The sequence below is a fragment of the Solanum stenotomum genome, chromosome 3 (genome assembly GCF_019186545.1).
Source record: "Solanum stenotomum isolate F172 chromosome 3, ASM1918654v1, whole genome shotgun sequence".
Lineage (NCBI taxonomy): Eukaryota > Viridiplantae > Streptophyta > Magnoliopsida > Solanales > Solanaceae > Solanum > Solanum stenotomum.
The window spans coordinates 61,829,435-61,840,910 of NC_064284.1; the positions used below are offsets into that span (position 1 = coordinate 61,829,435).

General features: G+C 36.2%; 2 pseudogenes; both read left to right on the top strand.

Annotated features, from left to right (window-relative positions):
- LOC125859143 (protein HYPER-SENSITIVITY-RELATED 4-like) overlaps positions 1-1,652 on the top strand; it is a 7,082-nt pseudogene extending 5,430 nt beyond the window's left edge.
- A 3-nt stretch (positions 1,653-1,655) lies between these two features.
- LOC125859144 (AAA-ATPase At3g50940-like) lies at positions 1,656-8,421 on the top strand (annotated as a pseudogene).
- The last annotated feature ends 3,055 nt before the right edge of the window (positions 8,422-11,476 follow it).

An 11,476-nucleotide genomic window follows, 5' to 3' on the forward strand; every position in this document is an offset into this window, starting at 1 on the left:
TTTATACTAGAAGAAGTCTTCCTAGCAATGAATAGGAAGATAATGGTGTAGTAAATAGTGAAGATAAATGGCCTTAGGAGTTACATAGGTTACAAGGTATAATGGAGGAATAAAAGAATGAAATAAAGGAGATGATAACAAATGCACCAAGTGTTACACTTTGACTATGCTAACGTTCACTGCAACGTTCATCAGAAAGCAGCAAAGTCCATAATACATATGGTCATTAATTGACCACTAAGTAATTAGGCACAAATGCATACCGTTGTAGCAATGAAATGCCATAACTCCCACGTCCTCTATTCCATGTAATTGTGGCAGAATGGGTATTAAGCCAATGCCAAAATTATGTGAGACAAATTAATAATAAATAAATATTAAAATGCTCAAAAGACCAACAAAGCAATATTGCAAAAACACAAAAACAAGACGATCAAGATTCATAGTGTGGGTTACAGAAAAATGTTTTGTTTACATAACATGTGGAAGTCGGTGAATTTTGATCATCCCGCCACTTTTGGGACAATCGCGATGGAATCAGACCAGAAAGACATGATCTTGAAGGATTTGGAGAAATTCATGACGAGGAAAGAGTATTAGAGGAAAGTAAGGAAGGCATGGAAAAGAGGGTATTTGTTGTTTGGTCCTCCGGGGACTAGGAAATCTACTTTGATAGCCGCAATAGCGAATTATTTGAACTTAGATATATATGATTTGGAGTTGACTGCATTGATGAGGAATTCAGATGAAGTTGTTGGTTGCCACAAACAATAAGTCAATTTTATTGGTGATTGAGGACATTGATTGTACCATTGACTTGAAAGCTAATTTGGTTAATCGAGCTATGTATGATCGTTTAAATGATTTTCATCAGTCAGAGAGCAAGGTAAATTAGTCTTTTATTTTCTTTTTCCTATCTTTAACTATTCCTACTAGGTACGAACTCAGATTAATACCAAATGATTGAATAGAAAAAGTTGGGGCTATGTATTTTAGTTTATGGAGTAGTATGAAATCTATAGTCAGGGGAGTGGTCAAGTGGAAGATAATGGGTTTTGCTCATGCTATTACAGTTTTCAGGATAATTGGTTAATTACCATAAATTGGATAGGATATGTTGGCCTTTTTTTTGTACAGTATTTCGACATGACAAGAGCGTGAAGGGGTTCAAAACAATTGTTATAATTTGTCCTTGCCTACGGATTAGTCAGTTTTTTTTACAAATTATACTGACATGAAACTACAATAATTTCACCCTCCATTAATTTGTGATTTTCTTGAATGACTTAAGAGTCATTTATTGGGAAAATTTGGATATGGTATTAGTGTATTGTGTAATACTTTACCTTGTTGATTTATTTTTTTTATTGCAGGTTACCTTGTCAGGTTTACTGAATTTTATTGACGAGCTATGGTCGAGCTGTGGAGACGAAATAATCATAATTTTCACAACAAATCACATAGAAAAACTCGACCCTGCAATGCTGCGACCTGGCAGAATGGACGTGCACATTCACATGGGTGTGCCTGTGGCAGGGATCAGGTTCATTGAAGGTTGCAAACCTTCTACCGAGTATACCCAGCAGGCAACCAAGCGTGGGGACATCAAACGTGCAGGCTTGCCTAAGAAATTCCTAAGAGGAGAGTATTAGTTGATGTTTGAGTTCATCAACAAAGTCTTTGTGCCTAGGAGTGAGAAAAGAACTATAGCATCTACTGCCGATTTGTTCTTCATAGAGCAATTGGATGAACTTGAGGCCATCAATCTTTCAGCTATTATGCTTGAACATATGCACAGGATAATGACTTGGAAAAATGCCAAACATGGCATACCATATGGATATCTGCCGAACTATGTGTTCAACCACTTTAAGGTACCTTTTGGAAGAGGAGTACTTGGTACTGTCAAGCAGATGTTCTTTGTTGTAACCCTCTTGGAATATGAATGTGTTGAGGGAAAGGTGAAAGGTAAGTCTCATGTGTCCGATCTTCTCGAGCAGCAAGTATCTCTCAAATGGGAATTGACTGATCTTACAGTAACCCTAAATGCTAATGAGGGTGAGATTGCACAGCTTAAAGCTCAGATGTAGCAGACCATTTCCAAGGGACCTAGTCCCAGCTCTGTGGATAAGGAGGAAGTAGAAAGGTTGAGAGCTGAGAACGCACAACTACTAAAGACAAATGCCTCACTCAGTGAGGAAGTCCAAGCTCTTAACAAGCAAATCATTCAAGCGCATGTCGATGCAAATGAGCGCATGACTTTGCTGTTGAAATCCTTCTCTTCCCTTCCCCCTCCGTCCTAAATGTGTTTTATGTCCAAATTCTCCAGTCTTTTTATCTTACTCTAGTGGCAAAGTGTAATGTCTTGACTGACTTCTGTTTTCAGTATGAGTGATCTAATAATATTGTCTCTTATGCCTTGTCTAGTATGGTTGTCTTCTCTATTTCTGCTTGCTTGCACATGTACTGTGTGGCCCATGGCCCTGAATTTCTAACGTTTTACATACAACCTGTATATGTTTGTTGCTACTCCTTTTCAATGACGTCAAAAGAGGGAGTTAATGTAAAACCTGTTGTGCTATTGTGAATTGTGAAGCGGAATACTATTGGCAGGGGGGAATCATATTGATAGGGGGAACTGATACACTTTGCAGGGGGAGTACTTTGTATTTGAATGAATGTTAAAACTCACGTGAGGCTGTTTGTTTGTCATCATCAAAAAGGGGGGAAATGATAAGTTTTGTTGTCTCCAGATGTTTTGATGATGTCCTCACAAATGCAGGGACCCGGTTCTCTGCAGAGTGTGCTCGTCCAGGTCTATGTGCTATACAGCTGGAAAGCTGTCGCGTCAGAGGTTGGTGAGGTAGTCAGTGTACCACACCAATCAGAATGAACGAGGTTGTTTTGTCCAACAGTCAATAACTCTTTATGGTTGATATATTCAACATGACAAACAACAGATTATTCATTCATTCAAAGAGAAATAATTCAAGCTTCAAAAACAACAAGGGACCTCATCAACTGAAGATTGCTTCCTGAACCTGTTGTTATTTTGATTGCTTGTATTTGCACTTAACTTGTAGGATTCGTTTCACAGTGATAGAAACGTTTCAAAACTTGTGTGAATCTTTGTAAGAACTTAGTTAAGGGTAACTTTGTGTCGTACTGTAAAAGTCTATATTAATCAGTTAGGATTAGTATAGTGGATAATGCATGCATTGCTTTGGCTCGTTAAGTAATAGGTGATATTACTTAGTGTTGAGATTATGAGGTTAATCTCATCGTTGTGGTGTAACTGTGTTTTACTTTTGCTTGAAAAGATTAGTAAAAGCAGTTTGAAAAATCCTGTGAGACAAGTCGTGATTTTACTCCCTTGAGCAAGGAGATTTCCACGTAAAGTATTGTGTGTTTTTTTGTTTTCTGTATTTACTTTTGAGCATCATAAATTGTCTGAAGGACCTGGTCCCATTGTAGTTAGTGGACACATACATTCCAACAGGGCGGTTAAAAATTTTGCGGGTAAAGCTCAACCTGCCTCGCACCAACCCCGCACCCCTCATTGCCATCCCTAGTAAGAGATGACCAACAACTACTGATAGGCTTTTTCAAAAGGGTTCATGCCATTTAGATATCTTGGAGTACCCTTGAGTACCAACAGTATCTATCGCACAGCGTCAACCCTTAGTTGAGAAGATGTTGGGGGGAATTTCAAAGTCTACAGGGCACAATATAGGAAAGTTTCAAAGTCTACACAGTCAATACCAACTACCGCCAAACCTCTATATAACGGCCCCTTATTATAACGACATGCTTTTCTCCAGATAGGTTTTTTCATATTATATTGTACTTCTCTATAATAGCATTCTACCTATAACAACAATGACATTCATTATATCAGTACACTCTTTGTAAAATTACCCCACTACAACAATCATTCTCAAATATTGTATAAAAATATTTTGTAAGAAATATATTATGAATAAAATAAAACATTAGAATATTTATGGCATCATCAGTAATTTGTCATGCAAATAGTAAATTTTAAGTACAGATACAAAGGAAAAAAATAGTATTTAAGTGATATCCATCAATGCTATTCATAACTTCACAAGGAAAGGCTACTAATGTTTATTTTTTTTACATTCATACTCTTTCTATATTTTTAGTTAAATTGATTAGCAAATTGCACATCCCTTTTTCTTGGTACACAAAATCATTAAAATTATTTTTTGCATACTTTTGTTTAGAACATCTAAATCGGTGTTTAAACGTTAAATGTCAATACACATATATAACAGCACCTCACTATAGCAGCAATAAAATGTTTAGACAAACGCTGCCACTCAGGGAGATTTAACTATACTACTATTGTAAGTCTTCGTACAATTTTTCCTATTTCCTCCGCCAATTTCACAATCCATTTTTGTTCTTTTATTCACATGATTTCCCCATTTCACCTGAGCTAGTCCATTGAGTTGGTCTTCAATTAATGAGCCCGCTCCATTAGCCTAAGGTCCGTGTCATGTGTCAAATGAAATGACGCACCAAGTCAAATAAAGGACAAATAAAATGATGTCACGTATTCAAATGATGTGGCACTCCTAGTCATATTAAACACCAATCAAAGGCAGACAAATGTTCCAACTGACATGTCTTTGGCCAATTAAATGTGACCTTATCAAATGAGCCAATCAAAATCAAGAAAGAGAGTTAATCTACACTTAAATAGTCTACCTTCTACAATTATAAATAGGGGTGTTACATACCTCTCAAGGGAGACATTCGAAGAATTGGGAGAAGGCATCTGCAATCAGCAAATCATCTGAAGAAGAGGAGAGAACTACATACATCTCTTTAGAGGTGATCTCAAGTAATCTCTGGAGGTAATTTGTAAGTTTCTATACCTCCATATGTGTGATCAAAGTCTAGCTCTATATTCGTGCAAAATTTTCAATAACAAAAGATTCATCAACTCAAGAACAAGCAAAAACCTTGAGTTGATGGTCGTGATTAGTGTTGTGAAAGGTGATTGCCTCTTCGCCAATGGCTAGAGGCAAGGGGACCCTTCATCACCTTTTAGCTTTGTGGCGAGGTGATCTTCAAAATGCGACGCCATAATGACAAAAGGCGAGAGGCAAAGAGGCGAGAAAGGAGAGAAAGGTGTCACCTTTTGCATTTTCTTTAAAAAAAAGGCGACCAATTTAGGATTTTAAAAGTTGAAAGTTAATTTTAGGGTTTTCGACTAGACTACTCCGTTGGCACCAAAGTCTAACCAATACATTTTTTCTTCTTCTTCAGATTTCTTCTTCCGCTGTTTTTTTTTCCTTCTTCTTATTCCAACTTTAGAATCACTTCTACCTTTTTTTTGACTTTTCGTATGTTTTTTTTCTCATTCAAGTTCTATTTTAGTATGTATTATCTATTTTCAGTTTTTTAATTAAAATATTTGCTAATATGTTATTGTTATTGAGATTTTGATTATTTACATATGCAATTAAATATTCTAATTTCTTGGTATTAAATGGTGCCGCACTTTAAAAAGTCGAGCACCTAGCCTTGTGGTGACGCTGATCCTAGTCGCCTTTTATCACCTTTCGCTGTCCAAAACACTGGTGTTGATGATAAGAATTAGAAGACTACGTCTTTCTATTTAAGATTTCATAAAGATTGTAATCCACTCACATTATTGAAATCAATTATTAAATATTTGTCTCTATTTTCTTGTTTTAATTATTACTTTTTCAGGAACAAAAATTTAGTTGTTGCACACCCACTAGCCAAAAAGCCCTTAGAAGCTTGTCCTCTTCATCAACATAATCGAAAATGGCCCTCGCCAAGACGGTTTTATCGAGAGTAGGCTCAATGGCTGCAACAACATTTTGGTTCAGACGATAATCCACAACTACATTCCGAGGGAACTCCATGCATATCTCTTCTTTGGACTCAAAAACATGTTCACCAAGTTCTCAAAACAGCTAACGATGGTGATTGACGAATTTGATGGCCTGGTCAACAACAAAATTTATGAAGCTGCAGCAATCTATTTGGCCAACAAGTTGTCCCCTCACATCCATAGACTTAAAATCAGTAAGACTGAGAAGGAGAAAAATTTCAACATCGCCATAGAACGTAATGAGGAGGTAATGTTTTTCGCGCACACACACATCTATATAAATCAATATATATAATGATAATTGCATGTTATTGTATCTGTTATCATAAAATTTTTAGACCAAACTAAAAGTTGTATTGCTTGGACTCTTCAAAGATATTTACCACTAAGGATACATAGACTAGAGTTGACTAATTTTGAGGGTGAACAAAAATATATGTCACTACAGATTATAAAAAATATTGTGTTAGCTATGAGCTATTTAGCAATAAAATTTCCAGCAAATTTTAGTTGTTTTGTAATGATTGTAGGATTCTTCTAAAGCTATCCAATTTTGAAGAATCTAACACGTGTATGACCACATTTTTTAAGGTCCAAGCAGCCTAAAATATAATTAGTCAAACAGTCAACTTAATGCTTAAAGTTAAATATGAACATATACACATATGCTGATACAACACCTAATTTAGTGGTAAACAAGATAAATTAGAAACAAACAAAATATGTGTAATTATAAATAGGGTTATGGTCTCCATATCATACCTATGACATTTTTCTAACAGTCCACCATTAGAAAGTGAAAATCACTTTTCTTAAAATTAAAGTCTTGATTTGAAAATTTGTTCTATATTCATGAGTGCTCAGGTAAGTTTCCACATTTAATTTACCTTCGTAATAATTTAACATAATAGATCTTGTGAAGATGATGTTTTTTCTTTAATCTTACGGTTCTATTCAAGTGGATTTGGCTCTATAGACAAACAGAGTCTAAACACTTCTACAACCCCAGAGACATGGATTCTGCTGAGAAATATGTAATAAGGTCCTTTGAGCTGACATTTCATAAGAAAAACAAGGACCATGTCTTAAATTCTTACTTGCCATACACCATGGAAGAAGCAATATTGCAAAAACACAAAAACAAAAGGATCAAGATTCATACCGTAGATTACGAAAGAACGTACAGTTTACATGACATGTGGAAGCCGGTGAATTTTGATCATCCCACCACTTTTCAGACAATCGCAATGGAATCAGACCAGAAAGACATTATCTTGAAGGATTTGGAGAGGTTCATGACGAGGAAAGAGTATTACAGGAAAGTAGGGAAGGCATGGTAAAGAGGGTATTTGTTGTTTGGTCCTCCGGGGACTGGGAAATCTAGTTTAATTGCTGCAATAGCGAATTATTTAAACTTCGATATGTATGATTTGGAGTTGACTACAGTGACGAGAAATTCGAATTTAAGGAAGTTGTTGGTTACCACAACCAATAAGTCAATTTTGGTGATTGAGGACATTGATTGTACCATTTACTTGAAAGCTAATTTGGTTAATCGAGCTATGTATATCCGTTCAAATGATTTTCATCAGTCAGAGATCACGGTAAATTAGTCTTTTATTTTCTATTTCCTATCTTTCCTATTCCTTTTAGGTACGAACTCAGAGTAATACCAAATGATTAAATAGAAAAGGTTGGTTATGCTATTACAGTTTTTAGGATAACTGGTTAATTACCATAAATTGGATAGGATATGTTGGCCTTTTTTTTTGTACAGTATTTCGACATGACAAGAGGGTGTCCTTGCCTAAAGATTAGTCAGTTTTTTTTACAAATTCTATTGACATGGAATTAAAAAAATTTCACCCTCCATTAATTTGTGATTTTCTTGAATAACTTAAGAGTCAATTATTAGGAAACTTTGGATATGGTATTAGTGTATTGTGTAATACTTCAACTTTCTTATATATTTTTTTTATTGCAGGTTACCTTTTCAGGTTTACTGAATTTTATTGACGGGTTATTGTTGAGCTGTGGAGACGAAAGAATCATAATTTTCACAACAAATCACATAGAAAAACTCGACCCTGCACTGCTGCGACCTGGCAGAATGGACGTGCACATTCACATGACAGATTCTAGGTGTACCGGTGGAGGGAATACGATCAATCGAAGGCTGTCAAACATCTAGTGGGTTTTCAATAAGAGCCACCAAGCGTGGGGATATCAAGCGTGCAGGGCTGCCAAAGAAGTTTCTTAAGGGAGAGCTACTCTTTGAGTTCATCAACAAGGTACTAGTACCACTAACAGAGAAAAGAACAGTAGCATCTGTTGTTGATCTGTTTCTCATGGACAAATTGGATGAACTTAAGGAAATTAATCTCCCTGCTATAATGCTTGAACACATGTACAAGGTAATGACTTGGAAAAGGGCTAAACATGGGATTCCATATGGATACTTGCTGAATTATATGTTTAACCATTTCGAAGTGCCTATGGGACGAGGGGTACCTGGTACCACCAAGTAGATGCTTACTGTAGCCACCTTGTTGGAATGTGAGTGTGTTGAAGGGAAGGCCAAAGGCTGGTCACAGACGGCGGATGTTCTAGAGCAGCAAGCCTCTCTTAAATGTGAGGTGACTGATCTCACTGCGATCTTAAATGATAAGGAGGTTGAAATTGTGCAACTGAAGTCTAAGTTGCCGAAGGCCATCTCAGGAGGACCCGGTACTACTGCTGTGGATGAGCATGTGGTGCAAAAGTTGAGGGATGAGAATGGAATGCTGCTGAAGACAAATGCCTCACTCAGTGAGGAAGTTAAGGCTCTCAACAAACAACTTATCTAGGCTCATGAGGATGCGAATGAGCGGATGTTGTTGCTAATGTGCACCTTTAACCCCCTTCCCCTTCCCCCTCCGTCCTAAAGGTGTCGTGTCTCCCCTGTTTCTTCATTTCTATGTTAAACAAAAAAAAATCTTGTATGGCTTTGTGTACTGGTTGTTTGACTTCTATGGTCAGTATTTGTGAACTAATGCTAATTGTTACTGTGCCCTGTCTTTGCATGGTTTAATATTCTCTGTTTGTCTAATGTTCATGTTCTGTGTGGCCCATGGCCCTGAATTTTTTAATGTTTTGCATATAACTAGTATATGTTTACTGTTACTCCTTTTCAATGATGTCAAAAGGGGGAATTTTTGGGTTACTTGTTGTGCAATCAGGAGGGAACGGAACTCTGAACTAAGGGGGAAGAACAGTGATAGGGGGAACATTGACAGGGGGAACTAATGTACTTTTGAATGAATGCTTAACAGTCATGAGGTTGCTTGTAGGTTGTTTGTCATCATCAAAAAGGGGGAAAATGATAAGTCTTAATGCTCACAGATGTTTTGATGATCTCCTCACAATTGCAGGGACTCGATCCTCTGCAAAGTATGCTCGTCCAGGGTCATATGTTGTACAACTGAAAAGTTGTCTGCGTCAGAAGGTTGGTGAGATGCCAGTGTCCTAAACCAATCAGAACAGACGAGGTTGTTTGTACGCTGGACAGTAGCTCTTTATGGTTGATATATTCAACTCATAAACAACAAAATTATTCATTCATTCAAAGAGAGATATTCAAGCTTCAAAACAGCAGGGACTTGATAGAGTGTATTATTGCTTCTTGTACCAGCTGTTACTTTGAGTGCTTGTAATCATGCTTCTATTGTAGGAATCGTTTCGTTTGTGATAGAAACGTTTCAAGCTTGTGTGAATCATTGTAAGAACTCAATTGTGAGTAACTTAGTGTCTTACGTCAAAGTCTATATTAATCAGTCAGGATTAGTATAGTGGGCAGTGTTGTATATGCTTAGGCCCGGTTAAGTAATAGGTGATATTATTTAGTGTGGAGATTAGCAGGTTAATCTCAAGTTGTAAACTGTGTTTTACTTTTACTTGTGAAGATTAGTGAAAGCAGATCGAAAATCATTGTGAGACAGATCATGGTTTTACTCCCTTGAGCAAGGAGGTTTCCACGTAAAGTTGTGTGTACAATCTTTACTTTCAGCATTTATTTACATTCAGTATTTATCTGCTTTTGTCATTGTAAATCGTGCTGAGGACCTGGTCCTATCGTAGCTGAGTGGACACATACATTCCAATAGATAACAAATAACATGACATGCAATTTTACATGTGCACGACATTACCACCTCATTACGTTCCATAGTGATGTTCAGGCTTACTGATTTTAAGTCGATGGATGTTGGGTGACAACTTTTTGCCCAAATAGGTCTCAGCAGCTTCATAAATTTCGTTGTTGACAAGGCCATTAAATTCGTCAATCACCATCGTTAGCTGATTCGAAAACTTGGTGAATATGTTTCTGAGTCCAAAGAAGAGATATTCATGGAGTTCCTGGGGATGTAGTCATGGATTATCGAACGAACCAACATGATTATCGCAGCAACAGAACCTACAGTCGATAAAACAGTCTTGGCCAAGGCCATTTTCGATTCTACTAATGAAGAGGACATGTTTTTGAAGGGCTTTTTGGTTAGTGGATGTTAAGTGTTATATATGCACCAAATGTGTGACAAAAACAGTAACCAATATATTGATGCAATTGCAATTGAGGAAAATGGTAAATTTATAGCAAAATCACGTGAAGAAAAGAACAAAAATAGAGTGGGAAATTGGCCCAAAAAATTGCACCAAGACTAGCTATAGTAATAGTTGGTATTGACTATGTAGACTTTGAAACTTTCCAATGTGTGCCCACAAGAATTTCCTTATAGTTTACGTCTTTCGCCAATATTAGATAGTCAATTGAACGCCTTCCGCCAGAAAATTATATTGTATATGTAAGTTACATTTTTGTTTTTTGTGTGCACTGGTAAATTTCGAACACTCTTAACGAAATTTTTTACTTTACTACTATCATCGTGACATGTTTCTATTTGCCAATTCATAAAAGGTAATATAGGGGGAAATGCAAAGTCACATGAACATAGGTTATTGGAAAATAAGTCTAAGAAGCTTTGGAATTGCAATTAAAGACTTTAAATTGAATATGGGGTCTCTCTGTAGTGTAAATCGGGGTATTAAGTTGATGAGATCCATTAAGGGTCTGTTTGGAAAGCCACCTAGTAATTGGAATTGGTGTAATTACTAGGGTAGTAATTACTAGCCTAGTAATTACACAGTCTAGTAATTACATTGACCTGTTTGGTTACCACAGTGTAATTACAGTGTAATTCCCTTTGTCCTGTTTGGTTGGACGAATGTAATTACACAGTTAAATTTTAAAATAGATCAGATTTTGAATAAATATATTTCTATGTATAACTGATTGTTAGAATCGATTTTTTAATTTTTTTATTATTATTATTATTATCAGAAATTAAAGAAAAAAAAATTAATTCTCATATTTATTTTAATCTCAAAACTAACAGGAGAAAATATAAAAATAAAATTTATACATAATTTACCTAGACATCAAAATATGAAAGTAAAATGAATCAAGAAATAAATCTTACTTGAATGCCGTTCTTAGAAATGGAAATATCCAGACAAAAAAGGAAGAAGTGTCTTGGTATTCCAAAC